This window comes from Emydura macquarii, unplaced genomic scaffold, assembly GCF_026122565.2.
Source record: "Emydura macquarii macquarii isolate MOO-44397 ecotype Brisbane River unplaced genomic scaffold, CSIRO-AGI_Emac_v2 contig_2676, whole genome shotgun sequence".
Lineage (NCBI taxonomy): Eukaryota > Metazoa > Chordata > Testudines > Chelidae > Emydura > Emydura macquarii.
The window spans coordinates 27102465-27118839 of record NW_027132813.1 but is presented as its reverse complement, the minus strand read 5'-3'; the positions used below and the strand labels follow the sequence as shown (position 1 = coordinate 27118839).

General features: G+C 45.4%; 1 long non-coding RNA gene across 1 annotated transcript in view; it reads right to left on the bottom strand.

Annotated features, from left to right (window-relative positions):
* Positions 1–16375, bottom strand: part of LOC137164544 (uncharacterized) — a 56379-nt gene that overhangs the window by 37535 nt on the left and 2469 nt on the right. The window lies entirely within an intron of this gene.

Below are 16375 nucleotides of genomic sequence, written 5' to 3'. Positions count from 1 at the left end.
GCTTTGTAGGAGGTGGACAAGAAAGAGCCCCAAATCCTGAGGTCTCCATACGTATCTTTGATCACTGCTTGTTGGGCACATTGCTGATGCCTGAACACTATTTGGCAATGTTAATTCTGGCCCAGATTGCTGCCCTTCTAGATAAACCCCACAGGAGGGATTGAAGGCAGTCACAAACCCCAGAGGTTCCCCTCAGAAGCAACTCATCAGGCAGAAGGGATTTGGGGAAGGACAGAGTTAGCAGGGGCCAAGGCCTTGCAACTCCCAAACCTCATGGTGTCCATGGGGACACACACGCTGTCCTGCAAGAGTGGCTGCCCTCCACACTGCCCCACTGGCCTCCCCATCCCCTGGCAGGACAGCCCTTTCTGAGAGCTCTGCTCCAATTGAGTGAGTCCTTCTGCAGCTGCTCAGTAGCAGCCAAGACCACCCAAAAAATTAAGGTTTCTTCAAAGGTGCTTTAACTTCCTAGGACATTAAATCCCCGAGCTGAGCAGGGGCCTGTGCCAACGGGACCGACAGATCCGCTGCTGCAACCTCTACTGACCAAGTTTCCCAAACCCAATGAAGCTCCAATAGAGTGCACTCATAAGGGAGATAATGCTGGAGAAGTAACAATCGTCCCCTAGCACTAGGGGGCGCTCTACCCCTGCAGATTTCCCTGTATCTGCCTAAATAGAACATAAAACAGGCTTTTGTTGCTTCTTTTAAAAATAATCATTAATTAATTTCACAAGAAACCGATCCACACACCACAGCCCTATGATAAGGGGACTAAAAGGAACAGAAATGCCTAATCCTGAAAGTGACAAGTGAGGTGAAAAAAAACCTCTGAACTATCATGTAAGCCACAAATGTATTCAAATTTGTCTTTAACATATTAACTATATAAGCAAATCTAATTCCAAAGCAAGCACTAAGTAGCAAAAGAGTTGCCATAAAAACCAAACTGGATGATACATAGCAAACTCCTGCACATCAATTTGGATAATTAATAACTGCGAATGTAACTGCAATCTACTTATATTGAAACCAAATTGCAAAATAGCCACAAGCAGCCTCATAGAAATGAGTTACAGAAGCCAATGGGGACCGTAGAGTAGTATTAATCCCTAAACAGAGTAGCATGTACTAGTGCTTAGCCTCAGAGTAACAAGCAGTAGTACTAATCCCCAAACAGCATAGGATGCAGTAGCATTTATCCCCAAATGGTGTAGTATGTAATTCATTGTGGGTTTCCATCTGACTATTCTGTGTCCATGTCAATGAACTATTACTTTGTCTTTCCACCAAAAAATTCTCTGATTTTTGCACGCTTAGCTGTTACCATAGTAACTGTAGTAGTAAGTCTCCCCCAAAAGTGCAGTATGTCTCTCCAAACAGCAATGCAGTGATTAATATCAGAGAGAGAAGTTTTTCCTGGCCATTACAATTAACCATTGTGTAACCAGAATAACTCTCAGGAGCCATGACTTCATACTGACATTGCAAAATATGCTATTGCCACTTGTTAGCAACTATTATCTTAGGGCTAGACCGAAGCTGTAAGACTCAGCCTTGACTACAGGTCTAACATGTTACATTTCCACCCCTACTCCTAACTTGCTCCTGAGTGCAAGGAACACATTGCAGCCCTGCAAAGGATGCAGCTTATTTCCCCTCTACTCTCCTTAGTGCTGGCTCAGCTTTGATGGGCCGCAGGTTGGAGGGGTAAGGGCGATGGTCTGTCCACTCCCTATCCCTCCAGTGGCATTGGAACAATTTTTATAGTGCGGGTGCTGAAAGCCACTAAACAAAACTAAACCCTGTATATGAAGGAAACCACTTCACGCCAGGCATTACTGCTGCACTCCCCGCACCCATTGTTCCAGCGCCCATGCATCCATCTGCCCCTTCCTGCTCATGGGGAGTCAGGCACACAGCCCTTGCTCCCCCGCTGTATCTGGGCTCAAAATGCAAGGAGTCTTCCTCCCCTGCATAGCCACATTAAGGGAAGTCACACTCTAGCAATCATGCTACTGTGGAGTCGAAACATAACTCACTCACTGGTCTCCAGAGGGTTTTGCACATCCCCAGGTAGAATCCCCACTGATAACTAGTGGAATGCTCATGTGCAGAAATCAGATGTGTTCTCCAAGAAGGAGAAAACGGTAAGGTAGTCTTAAAACACACACACTACAGACCTGTGCCAAAGCCCATTGAAGTCAATGGGAATCTATTGACTTCAATGGACTTTGTATCAACTGTCAAGTCACTCTTAAACCTTCCGCACCCCAGGCCTGATTATTACCCTGGATTAAGCCTATGCATCTGTAAGATGGCTGGTAAGCTTTAAAGAGGATTTCAACAGACTCCATCTCCACCTTAACTCACCAGTGGATCTAGTGATGCAGTATTGATGAGAAAATATGGAGCAGAATTTGCATCTCATATATCCTAGCCCCAGAGAGTTTTACATTTATCCTGACTTAGTTTACAGGGAGGATAGGAAGAACTTGTAAATAGTTTACACAGTACTTTTTGACTTCAAGGACTTTGGTAAAGGAGAAGACTGATGGCCATTTTGGAATCAAATCCCAAAAAAGCTTGTTTAAAGCCTGCCCACCAGCCCACAAGCTGGCTTTAAGCATGTGTCTAAGTGCTCTCCTGAATTGGGATCTCAATTTCTGCATCAGCAATAGAAATTAAATCAGTCAAAACACTGAATGACACTGACAGAATATATCCCTGTATTCACACTCCACTCACTACTGTAATAATCTTTGTACAAGTATGCCTTTAAAGTATCATTTGAAAACTCAGTTTTCTGGTCAGTATTGTCCTGATAAAACGGGTGGCAACACTGAGAGTCCCCTGTATGATGTTATTAACACGTGTCCCAAACCCCACAGCCCTGCCCAAGCAGAAATCGGCAAAAAGGTCTGTCCTAAACAAAGGAACGTGTTGCTGCCTTAATTTGCATTTTAGCAGTAAACACTCATCAAGCAGGAATGGAAAACACAGAAAGTTTAAACAGGTTAAAAAACAAACAAACAAAAAACAGGGAATATCCTTCCACATGGACTCTGTCTCCTGGCTCTCAGTTGGAAATGGTTTTCAAGAGAGGGGTGAAGCTATAAAAAACAGGGGCAACTCCCCCACCCCAACATACTCCTCTCTTCCCCCCCCCCACCCCACTCACATTCTCTGCACCTGAGAATATAAAGGGAAACAGCCATTGGACTTGAGAGTAGATGGGTAGCCCTAAACTGAATAGTTGGTCAGTAACTTTGCTGGAAGCATGTGGTGAGAAATGTTGTTTGAATCTAATATAGTTTGTTAAGTTAGGCACGAATATGTGCTTTCTCTTTATTGTTCTGATTTTTGTGCCACATTACTTGTACTCACTTAAAAATCTCTTTGAGGTTAATACATTTGTTTTACCTAATTCCATGTGTTAAAGTGTCTAGCTAACTTTAGTTAAAGAGAATAATAATCCATCTTATTATCCTTAAGGAATAACAGACAATATATTTGGACTGTCAGGAGAGGACTGGGCAGTACAAGACACACATTTCTAGGGGGAAGATCTGGGACTGGGGGTGTTTTGGAGTCACCCTGCAGTATAACCAAGGCTAGCGAGTGCCAGGGTGTAACTGGCAGGCTGCAATTTACATAGACACTCAGGGTGTGACTTGCATGCTGGCAGGCTGTTTGTGAGAGGCCCAGATGGGAGCTACTTCACCAAGGCATTGTAAGACACCCAAAGTGCAGGGCAGGTTGACACAGCCCCCCACTGGTCTGAATTGTACCCTGCCATGTTACAGACACCAAAATTCCATCACTACACTAATAATTGATCATGGTCATCTGTCAGAAGATCACTTACATCTATGAATCTAATGCATGATATACACCACGGGGTACTGGAGTCCACTGCAGCCATAGTGCATAGGAATTTGACCTATGCACCTCCGTGGAGGGCAGATGGGAAAGTGTTAGTCATTCTTTGTGGGACTGAAAATATATTGCACAATTATCACCTATGGTAATTCAGTCTAATGCCAGGCTGAAGTTGAGAGAATGTTCACTACTGTCCTATGCATCGCCTTTGCTCTGACATCATCTTCCTTTTCTTGACTGCATGAATTGAATTTTAATGAGATCTTAATTATTTTTCCAGCACCTGCAATAATTTCAGTTCCAAGTCATTTGATGGTTGTCATTTTGCAGAAGGCATATTGGAAATGTTAGATGCTCTCTTGCTGAAAAGGAGTGAGGCAGCCTCAACACCTCCTCCACAATTCTGTGCAAGGGCTGCCTGTCCATCCATGTGACAGGACCAGTGACTGCAGCTTGGCATTGCTGTAGTTATACAATGACACTGGAAAAGTATGTGACATGAATTATCATTACCATCCTCCGCTTCAATTGCTGTGGCTGCAGGAGAATGAGCGTTATTGGTGCTCTGCCTCGGCTGGTTCATTTTTGAATGTTTAAGTTGGTATGAGCTCATATAATTGTCTTCTCAGGGCCCAGGACGGGGCTTTGAGCCATCACGTGAGCCATTGTTTAGCCTCCTTTTGTCAATTGCACAACCTTCTCCTCTGCTTGAGTATACGAGCCATTTCTCATCTCTGAGTAAAATACAGATTTACACAATTCCCGGCTGGTGTTCCAGGGCACGCTCAAAGATGTCACACGCCCCCTGACATTGCAAATGTCGATAGGGCTAGACTATACCATACCATCTGTTATGACAAAAGGGGCTAACGGTTTGCAGATGAGGGGTCATTACTGTAAGCAGCCAAGCTGAATTTCTCCCAAGGAAGAGAGACCCTACCCAGCACGGTCAGCTAAATCCCCTTTCTTCTGGGCCATTAGACATTCCCGCGTTTCCTTTGTGTTGCAGAGCTGCACAAAAGGAGGGTTAATGGCCAGGACGCTGTTGCAGACCATGTAGTCTAAGGGGAGCCTTGCATTAGGGGCTCCCAGCTGGAAGTGCACAGGCGGAGGGAGAAGATGGGCACAGGCTTGGTCTACACTTAACTGTAGAGTCAACATAGCTACAGAAGTCAGGGGTATGAAGAGCTCCCCCCCCCACCTTTGAGTGACACAGCTATGCTGACCTAATCCCCACTGTAGACACAGCTAGGAGGATGGAAGAATGCTTTCGTCAACATAGCTGCCATCATTCAAGGAGACAGTGTTCCTATCCTGACAGGAAAAACCCTTCAGTTGGTGCAGCTACTGTCTACGCTACCGGGTTGTGGCAGCATAACTACAGCAACAGAGCTATGCCAGCATTGTCTCCATAGCCTAGGCAAGCCCACATAGGCCCCCAGCATAGACACTGACACTCCCAGGAGTTCTATCGCTGTATGAACACCGCTTCCTCACATGATGCTAGATATGTTGACAGCTTTTCTACTGACATAGCTCTACATACAGTGGGAGTTTGTCAACATAGCTATGCCAATCAGGAACGTGGTTTCTTCCACAGACAGCTGACTGATGTAGCAACACCTGCATAACTTAAGCATAGGTCAAGCCTGTGATATCTGCAAGAGGGTGGGTGCAGTTTGTTATCATGGCTGTTTGAGAAACCAGAACACTGTGCACATGTGGTAAACAAACAAGTTATTCTAGGAAAGTACCTGATTGTCACCCATTACTGCTCTAAGTGGGAAATGGACTTACAAGCCCCCAAAATCTGCTTCTACTGAGCAAAGGGGCAACAGTATAAATAATAATGGATAGGTAATACAAAGCATTTCTATAACCTTCCATTCCAGAGTCTCAACAGTAATTTACAGACATGCACTGCATGAGCCTCACAACATGCCTGGCGATAAGTTAGGCAAACAGTATCCCTTTTAGAGATGGGGAAACTGAGGCACGGAGAGATTTGGGGCCTGATCCAAAGCCAATAGAAAAAGTGACTTGGTAAGGTCAAACAGAAATTTAGTATCAAAGTCATGAATCAGGCTCCCGGTTCCTAGTGCTGTGTTCTAACTACGAGGCTACCCGGCCCACACTAGCCTTTAGTTAATTTGTCTAGATTTTTTTTTTTTTATTTTCCAGTGAATTGAATGTTTATTAAGTGTTTTTAAAGTCCTTTCTGCTCTCAACTCCAATTCAGTATGTTCAGTGAAAGCATTTTATGTAGCGGTCTTCTTTTACTGTGACCTTCTGCCCTTCAGAAATATCCCTTTCCCTGTTAGAACACTAAAGAACAATATGGCTTTTGTGTCCTAGGTGCTATGTGACAATTATATTGTTTCTGTCCATGCCTTACATTCATTATAGACATTCACTTTTTGACAGCTGGATCCTTCCCTTTTGGGCTTTGGTGCCAATCCAAATCTCAGTGAAGTGTAAGAAAACAGATTAATTAACAAGCCTTAGAGATTCTGAGAGCCAAGAGATATACACAGTATATTGAATTTAAAAAAAAAAAAAAAAAGAAAAGAAAGAAAGAAAAAGGAGAAGCCTGCAATGCTTTTATAATCACTTTGAGCATTGCTGATCTGTACCTCTTCCTTTGTGACACATCTTCTGGGACAGTGGATCAAGGTCAGTTTAGGTACTGATGGGAGCTCAGGCCTGTACATTTCTTTCTTCCATGTATAGTTCAATGTCACAAAATGTCAAGGGAAGAATGGCTTGGGGCACAATCAGAATGTTCAAGGCAGTCAGTTTCCTTTACATTTTTGTAGTTGCTTTAGACAGTACATGCAACACATTCTCCAGACTAGTATCCAAGACCCTAATCACCCCTTTGCATGCAAAGAAGTTACTGCACAAGCCAGTATTCAACTCTGTGCAGCACTAGACCCATGCATCTTTTATCCTTCCACCATTTAAAGCTTAAGCTAGATTCACAAAGGGACTTGGGTGGGGAGTGGGTATCACACTGCATCTTTCCCTAGGTGCCTAAAAAGCACTGGGGTTCAAAACCTGAGTTAGACATTCAAAGACTTCCACAACAATGTATGGACAGAGATAGGCATCTAAGACTGGGATTCACAAAAGCTAGCATGCTGAGGCACCAACTAGCCAATGGGAGAGGGGTGAGTCCTTAGTTCCACCCTTCTCAGGGAGCGCAGCACCCAAGTCTGTGTTGGAGGGAGGTGCCTATCAATGCTTAGATTCTCAGCAGTGAGCCCTCGCCTGGAGTCAGGTGCCTAAGATATGCCTGGGTGGGAGAGGAGGAGGAGTTCCCAACCTAACTTTTAGCCCAGGTGGGAGACCACCAAGTCAAAGTCCCCCCTCTGCCTGATGAGAAGAGATCTGCCATTTCTCACAAGTGCCCTAACTATTGGGCTATAGGAGATTCTGATGTGGCTCTCAGTCACTCCTATTGAAGCTGTTCCACCACAGTCAGTGGAGCAGGCGGACTAGGTGCTGGGTCTCCCACCTCCCAGCTGGGTGCCTGAACCACGAGGCTACCCGATAATTCTCACTCTTTACCTCTATGGAAGAGGTTCAAACAGGAGAGACTGAGGGAGCCCTACATCACAATATCCCATTGAACAGAGGTTAGGGTACTCACCTGAGAGATGGCAGAGCCCTTCTCATCAGCTGGGATTCAGGGGTGGGGGGGACTTGAATTGAGAGTCTCCCACATCCCATGTGAGTACCCTAACCACTGGACTAAGATAGGAGGGAGCATCACCTCCTTCTCCTCCCACCATCATGACATGAGGCCCCACCTGTGACCTTGGTATTGTCCCTTGGTTTGAGACACACACTGGGGCTCATTAGGTAGGCGACCAGCTGCCTAGAGGCAGAAACAGAGGTGCCTAGGGGTCCTTTACTTCAAACACAAAAAGCAAACTTGGGTGCTAAGTGAATTTAGGCTCCTACAGGATTAGGCAGCAATGATGAAGGGGTTTTGTGAACACCAGTGGTGCTTAAGACAGGGACTTCGGCGCCTAAGCCTCTATGTGAATCTGGCCCTTAAACCCTTCTGCACTGAAATATTTTTCACCCGCCAAAAAGGCATGTCTCCACAACAGCTGGGAGGCAGGATTGCCAGCGTGGGCAGACACACACGTGCTGGCGCTGCTCAAGAGCGTGCCTAAATGTAGCAGCGTGGCGCAAGCAGCTCAGGCGAACTGCCAAAGTACAAGCCCGCCTGACCCTCGGGGTATGTTCTTGGGCGGCCAGCCCAAGCCGCTGCAGCCCCACGGCTATATTTTCTAGATATAGCTCAAGCACAGCCAGCACATCTATGTCTATGCAGATGGGAATCGCACCTCCCGGCTGCCCCGTAGTCATACCCTAGGTGGAATGCAAGGTTGGCAGGATGGCTGGGGGAGGGACGCTTGCTCTACAGGTCCTTGTGGTCTGGATTCACTCTCCAGCACTCTTTTATTAATCATTACCAATATTTAAGTTAAAACGAAACACTGCAGATTTGAATGAACTGTAACTTGACTGATGAAGAGGTGTTGCTTTCAAAACCCAAGAGGAAACCTTTCCTGTCCATTATAAACAGAAAGCTACAGCACTGCCAAAGCGGACTAGCTGCTGGCAGACCACCTCTTGCTTTCTTCTGTTAAGAAGTTGCCAAAGTGTGCAAAAATGTAAGTATTCTGTTCAGTCAGTTCACCTCATCTATAATGTACAGCCTGTTACTGTTGGTATCATTCAAACATTCTGCACTCGCTTAAAAAAAGTGCCCTTTGCAAGTTGAATAATTACATTTCATAGCAAGTATAGGACATCAAATGCAGCTCTTTGGGCAGGAAAGAGGACATTCCTTTTGTAGGAGAAAAGTTCGAACGCAAATTGAAATATGAATATTGGAATTTAAATGGTGGGGAATGGTGCATTTGTTTTCTCCCTCTTCTCTCCCCAGTTTTTAGGTGAACTTCTGTTTGAGAAAATAATCTTCCTCAATGCTTAGAATCAGCTATAGTGTAGGCAGGCAATGGATAAGCTACTGCAACTCTGCCTCTTTAAGCTGTTGCAGTAGAGCTGGGTAGGGGGAACAGTCTTTGGGCTCGTGCCGGGCAGCAGACGATGCAGAGACCCAGGCGGGGCAGCACGGGAAGGGGGAGGGGGACACAGGCCCACCCGACTCCACTGCGTCCCAGCCCAGGTTCCTAGCCGTGGCAGAGATGCCACAGAGTCAGTGGGGTTCCAACTGCAACACACTGACTCACTGTCTGGTTCTCCAGTCCCCAGACCGGGTGGCCCCTCCCCTGGGCTACTTCCTGCCCCTTTTCCCTTGGGTACCTGGTGTGCCACCATCCAGTCAACCTTGTTGGGGTAGGCGCCCGGGGCAGGTTACAGAACCCCTCGATATTGTTGGAGGAGGCAGTAGGTTGGGCAGCTCGTTGGGGAGATCAGCGGGGGGCAGTTCCTCCCCATCCAGCCCTATCAAGGCCTGCGCCTTGTCGTCGTCCTCTGGCAACTCCAAGGGCAACTTCTCCAAGTCTCGCCGTGGTATGGCCACCTCCTCGTCTGCGTCCGGCAGCTTCTCCATGTCCTGGCCCCTCTGGATCACCAGGTCTGGCACGGTGGTTGGATCCAGGGGTACCCCTGGGCCCCAGGCTGCACTCTGCTCATTTACTGGTGCCCGGACACAGGCCCTGGCCCACTTACCCAGGTACCAGGTCCTGGTCTGCCCGCCTGGGTAGGGGATCGCAGGCAGCTCTGGAGGGCAAGGAGGGACATCCTTCCCCTCCAGAACCTGGCCACTGACTGAGTGCCTAGGCCTCTCTTTTATACTTCCTGTCCCGCCCCCTCATTTCCAGGCAGGCAGACAGGCAGTCTATGGCTCCGCCCCCACAGGCCCAGCCTGTTTCTCCCTGTTAGTTTTGAGGGAGGCCACACCCACTCACTACACCAAGGAACTAGAAGCCATCAAACAGTTTCATCTATGAAACAAGCAAGAATTTGAACTTAGGTCTTCAGAAGTGGAAAAAAAAAATCTAGTATACTCACCCCTTGTAATGTTGTATTGAAAAGCTGCACATACTGAGCAGTGTCTCACTCTATGATTTGCTACTTCCATTGAGCCTGCACTGGAATAATGAACGTGGCTAAGTGGGTGAGTTAGAAGATGAGTCTATAGAATGCAGTGGTTACATGCAAGCAGAAGGACCTGTAGTGTGTTTGGGGAAATACTATTTTGTATACGAGTGTAAGAGCCATGTAAATGTAACGTCAATAAGGCAGAAATCCAAGCAAGTAGGGGGTGGTTACAGGAGACTTCTGACATGGCCACTGGGAACCTGGAAAGTGCATATGCAGCCACATAAAGGAAGGCCCAAATGGCCACAACAACAGTATGCAATCTGCTCCAAGGAAGAGCAGCAGCATCAAGCAGATTGCAGCACACTGGACAGTTCCAATATGTCATCCTGCTGTGGGCCTATCTTCAGGGCTGGATTGGCCACCCCTGCTGGCAGGCCTGTGTATGCCTCAGTGCTCATGTTTTTGGGCCCCTAATAGGATCGGGCCCCTTGTCTGCATTTGCTTAAAGAAAGGAAAGAGGACAGTCAGCTACAAGCTTTCAGAAAAAGAAGAGCACCCAAAATGAAGCAAAGAACAGACAACAATGCTAACATTGTATATTTTGCCCTTTATTTCTGCCAGGGATAAGTCATGTCTTTGCTGTGCTGCAGACGATCATGAGATAAATCTATTCTCCAGGTCACAGGAAGTGGTGACATAGCAGCAAATAAAAGCTTTCCATTCACTTCGCATCTGTGTGGTTCCCACTGTAGGAGCCAAGATTTACTTAAAAAATTTTTAATCATGCATGAAGAAAATGAAAGCTATGTAGCATATTCCCTTCAAGTCCAGGAGACAGCCCCCCCTCCCCTTCACTGAGCACTAATTCAGGGCCACGCCACTCTTAAATAAGGACCAGTGGTTACTTACTGGATCCAGTCCTAGACAGGAACGAGGAAGGAGTGAATTCTTTGCATTTAATCTGTACAAACAAAGTATATTGCGGTCATTGCCAGCAGCTGAACTGCTCCATCTGGTAATAATTTTCCATTCCAGCCAAGGATTGGATCCCCTTGTACAAGACATTCAAAGCTAGCCTGGACAAACCACTTCAATATTCTCTAGGGAACAATGGACTATAAGATCTGTGAGCTTTTCCGCCCCCCCCCCCAGTTGCTGTGTATTTTCATTTTTTTTTTTTTTTTTTTTTTTTTAATAAGTAAAGAGATGACACCAAATACTATGCCCCATACATGTAGCGAACACTGGACTCTGTTTAGAGACAATATTGTTCTGGAAGGCACCTAAAATGTGTATTATCTCCCCACACCTGGGAATAGTGCGGACTCATGTCACTACTTACAAAAAAAAAAAAAAGTGTTCACCACAGTCGACTTTGTGCTCCTGCCTGTGCCACACCATGACAAACATCTGACTCAGGGAGAGATTATAAATTTATTCCCAGCCTGTAGCATGAGGCAGTGTGCAGCTGTGCAATCACAGGAGCAGGTTAGAGAAAGAACTTCCACCCTTGCTCCAGGGGGAAGTTATCTACTACTAATCTACACCTGAAGGGTTATTTCCCACTCCACACCAGCTCAGCTTCTCCAGCCAGTGTGCAGGGAAGCAGATCTTGGCTCCCTAATTCTGCCCACCCACCTACCCATGTTGGTGGGAGGGGCTTGACAAAGGGCTGCTGTGACTCATAGGGCTGGTAGCCCACACAGGGGAGTAAGAAAGCACTTTACACCTCTCACTGCTATGCACGGGCATTGGGCAAAGGACAACCTTGCCCTAAATGATGGAGTTAAACTGTCCATCCAGACATTACAAGAGTGCTAATCCCATCCCTTGGAGCCTGAAAGAAGTCTTGTCACCCTCTCTAGGAAGGGTATGTTTTTACTAGTGTTCATTTACAATAAGGCAACTGCCATCTAGGCAGGAGATGGGAACATCTAAGGAGGCTTTCTAATACTGGTCTTCCTTTTCAGATTATTTGCTGGAAAACACAGCAGTAAACTGTAGGCATAACCACAAGGCCTTTGGATTGGTGCATGGACAGTCAGCAACAAATTTTATGGGAGTGCCAGTCAATGCCAGGGAGTCTTACAGTTTTGACAATAAAAACTAAATATTCACCAAAACCACCTTCATTTTAGATGCAGTCAATGTCCAAGTTCCTTGTGCATTTACGAGAGGAAGACACCTTACAATACCAATTTTCACCAACTAAGTTGGTCTTTCATAGACTAATGAGAGCTTTCAGCATAGGCAGAGACTAATGTACAGCAAGCTTAAAACAAAAAAAATCACAGCCAATTCTTAGCCCCACACACTGCTTTTCAAAAAGCTACAAAAGCACTAACATTTCTGTTTCTCAGGGAAACCAATCATAACGCAAGAAAAACCAATCCACCTGGAAAATAACAATGTAAAAGGACTTATGCCACTTTAATTTCATTAGTTTTAATGACATAAGAATAAAGAGGCAAATATGGACCTACTTGCCATGTGCGCCATCAAGTTCCCAGACTAGTCACAAATAGAAGTGCTACCTCCAACCAAGAGATTAATACTTGTGCCTTCTTTTGCTTTAGCTTAGATATGTACATTAGTTTTATGTAGCCCAGACACAGTTTAAACTGTCAGCCTTCCAATGGTTTATGTCTGGGCTGAATGGACTCTTCCAATTCCTTAATGATTCCCAGATGGACTCATGAGCCGTCTATCAAGGCACGTTGATTACTATCCAACTCATGTTCATCTAAGCATTCCATCAGCACACATAGCTGTGAGGAAGGATCCTCCTTTCACAGGCATAGAATAAGGATTGTTCAAAGACTATATTTAGTCAATTCATCCCCTTCTAGATGGTGTAAGGGGCCAACAGCCTTCATCTTTAAGAAGCTGAGCTCTGGAATCAGGGAAACAAAGTTGCTGCAGTAAGCAGATTAGAAGGCCAGAGGTAATAGAGTTTTCAGGCTATAATCAGTCATTACAAAATGACACTAATTCAGATAGGGATGTTTAAGTGCAGCCCCAAGGGAATTCTAAGAGCATCGTTTAACCCTTCCTCTATTTTCAGCTTTGCCAACAGAGGGCCTAATGAAAAGATAAAAAAGGAAAGTGCAGTAACTGGCAGTCTCAATTAGTGAGAAACATTCAGCCTTTAGGATTTACAGCTAACATTTGCTGTCCATGAACCCTTTCGTGCCTAATTGTTGCATGAGAATTACAGTTTCCCTGGCTAATGGTAGAGGTTTTACTTGTACAGTGCTCCGGTTTTAAATGGGGGACCCCATGACCATAGACATGGAAATCACATCTAAAACACACCCTTCTGCATGGCCTGCTGGAGTTAGCCAACATTTCTCTGTAACATCTGCTCAGAAGCCTCCTAAGCCGGTCGCTCTGGGGTTTGTATTTCTCTCCCGGTTTATTCATTTTTAGACATGTGGATTTGCAAACTGAATAAGAACATTTAAACTTTAAGCACTGCATTAAGGACCTGATCCAAAGCCCATTGAAATCAACTGAGAAAGTTCAACTCCAGTGGGATTTGGAATAGGCCCCAAGCCTTCTCTTCCATTGAGAGAAGAACGTGGAAACTGGTTACCAGCTCTTTGCATCCTGTCTTCTTTACAGATGCTTGTATCACGGATTACGTCACATCACTATTCAGTCAGATGGACACCCTCTAACGCAGAAGGGCCAGTTTTGACGGTCAGAAGTCTCAACTTCCAGATTTGTGCACTCAGTATGGAAAAGTGACTGTTAGGGGAGAACATTGAGAAAGAGGTTCTCAACCACTTTCCTCCTGAGTAACAAAGTGACCGGGGTATTATTGCTCTCTGTTAGAAACAATCAGACCAGCTTAGCTGTGTGACTTAGTTACCCTTTAGGATCTGCAGCCTAGAGAGACATAAGCACCAGTCTTACTACAGTTAATGGAAATACTTTGCTCAACCTGTACTTTGGCATAAACAGTCTGTGCGTCTTTCATTCAAAACTGTACCTGAGTGGTTTAGCTGGCAGTCATGGGTCTGTTACGAATTGATTTTGAAAACACTGACCCCAGCCCAGTCACATTTCCTCTTGCACTTCCACATTAAACCCCTGTATTCACTCTAAATATATCCAGAATCTCCAGCAATACTTTTGCAGGAATCAGTTCAACTTGATTGAAATTCACCCTGTACAGAGAACACACGCAAGTCTCATTTAAATTTACCACTGAGAGTCCCAATTAAGTTGTGCGTAGGCTTTGTGCTCTCTCTTGTACAGGGGTGAACTTCACTCACTGTGAATTTCAAGGATATTTATTCTTGTGAAACACTGGTACATCTCATACACCCATGCATCCTTCCCCCACCCATCCCTGGTAGTTCGCACTTCAGCCAGTATTGGCATTTTTGCTCTGTGCTGGCAGCAGAGATATTGAGATACTGTCCTGCTTAACTCAGAACTATTCTAGGATAGCAGAAAATTGTCATTAATTTGAAAGCATTAGTCTTCCAGCCAAGAAACGTATAGCCCAGAAGAAAATCACTTGAGATCAATAGGGAAAGACCAGTTTTGCTTTGATCTGTTCCAAGCAGAGCAGTCACGTTGGGAGGCACTTGAATATTTCATGGCACTGAAAGATGTTGCCAAAAGCGTGTCCCAGGTTTTTTTTTTTTATTTTGTAGCTATTTCCTTAATGTCCTATTCCATGCTGGGATCCTTGGAGCTAGCATAGAACCTACAGCCACAGCCTGAAGAGATGGTAGAGCATCCCTTATGCATGATCCCTGCGCTTCAGCTCTGCCAAAAATCCCAACCTCCCTTGCTGGTCTGCTTCACTCATGAGTGCCTCCGCACTGTCTTAGTATGGGAAATATTCCACTTCACTGTCTGCACAGCCACCATCTTACCATCCTTCTATCTGACCTCTGCTACGATGCCTGTAGAATGCTGCCAATGGGTAATAACTAGATGAAGGCTGAATCCACTGCCTCGTATGACAAAACGTCCTTGTTTTACTGTACCTTCTCCTCCCACTTGGCACCATGGTTACCGCTACCTTATCCTTCCCACAGTTGTCTATTTCGTCATCCCATTGCGTTGTTATAAACCTACACGGTGTCCTTTTGTGGGCAGGGTCTGTCATTGCTTATTTAATCATCACCTAGCAGAATGGAGTCCTGATTCTTGACTGAGGCCTCTAGGCACTGCCATAACACTGATCAAGTAAATAATAGAGAGAGAAGGTGGGTGAGGCAATGTCTTTTATTGGACCAACCTCTGTTGGTGAGAGACAAGTTTGAGCCACAGAGCTAGAGCGATATTGCTTTAAGTAACTCTCAAGACCATGTGCTCACTGCAGCAGCATGCTGGTAAGGCAGTCATTCAGAGGGTGCTCATGTCTCTTGATAATCATACAAAAAGTGCTATTAAGACTTAAAAACTCCTTCGTGAAGTTAGCCATGTAGAGCAGAAACACAAACTTGACAGGTGGGAGGAACTGTACAAGCAACTGCTCTGTGTCCAGAGCAGGCCAAAGCTTTATTGGCACATAGAAAGGGGCCGTGACATGGGATTCAGTTCGGTTAGGTTTTCCTTAAAGGTCTTAGCCTACAAATGTGTGAAGGACCAATCTTACTGCAATTGGCAGCCTTTGAACGAACCTCAGTGGGATCAGGCCTATAGGCGTCACACCTTTGAAAATCCTAGCCCTGCCCTGATGCTAGATGAGAGCACTGTGAGGGTGCTGTGCATGTCCCATGACAGCTGAGAGTTTTCTGTGGGAGTTCAAGAGACAGGGAAGGCACTTATTAAGATATTTGTACAAAGCCAGAATGAGCACAAACATATTAAGGGAATACAGCATATTGAAAGCTTTCTGGGAAGTTGCTCAGACTAAACAGGTATAGAAGAGTTTTAGAGAAAGCTTCTGGCTGGCTGTCTCACTGTCACAGAGGGACAGTATAGCTATGTTTCCGGGCATTCCCTCTGGAAGCCTATTTCATACTAAATCCCATGAGCCAGTACTTTGCTTGATATGTAGAGGAAAAAAACTTAGAAACTTGCTCTGAGGTTAGAGAACATGCTACCACCTCTTGTTCAGAGTCATCATTAGTGTCAGACAGATATGGCAGTCCTGCGACAACATATACAGGCTGCTGAATGTGCTCCCACTCAAGGTGTGCCTAAGGGCAGGTGGAGGGGCTCCTGTTTAATTGATATGAAAGTGGGAGAAAACCTTATTCTTCCCAATTGCTAAAAGGAAAGCCACTAACCAGAATGATGGGCAAAGCAGATGTTTCCAAACAGAGGGTATCATTCTATACCAGAACAATACTTTGCACTTAGACAGTACCTTCACCCAATGGTCTCAAAGTACTTGGGATAAATTAGGTCCCACAAAAACCCTGTGAGGTAGGTTCAA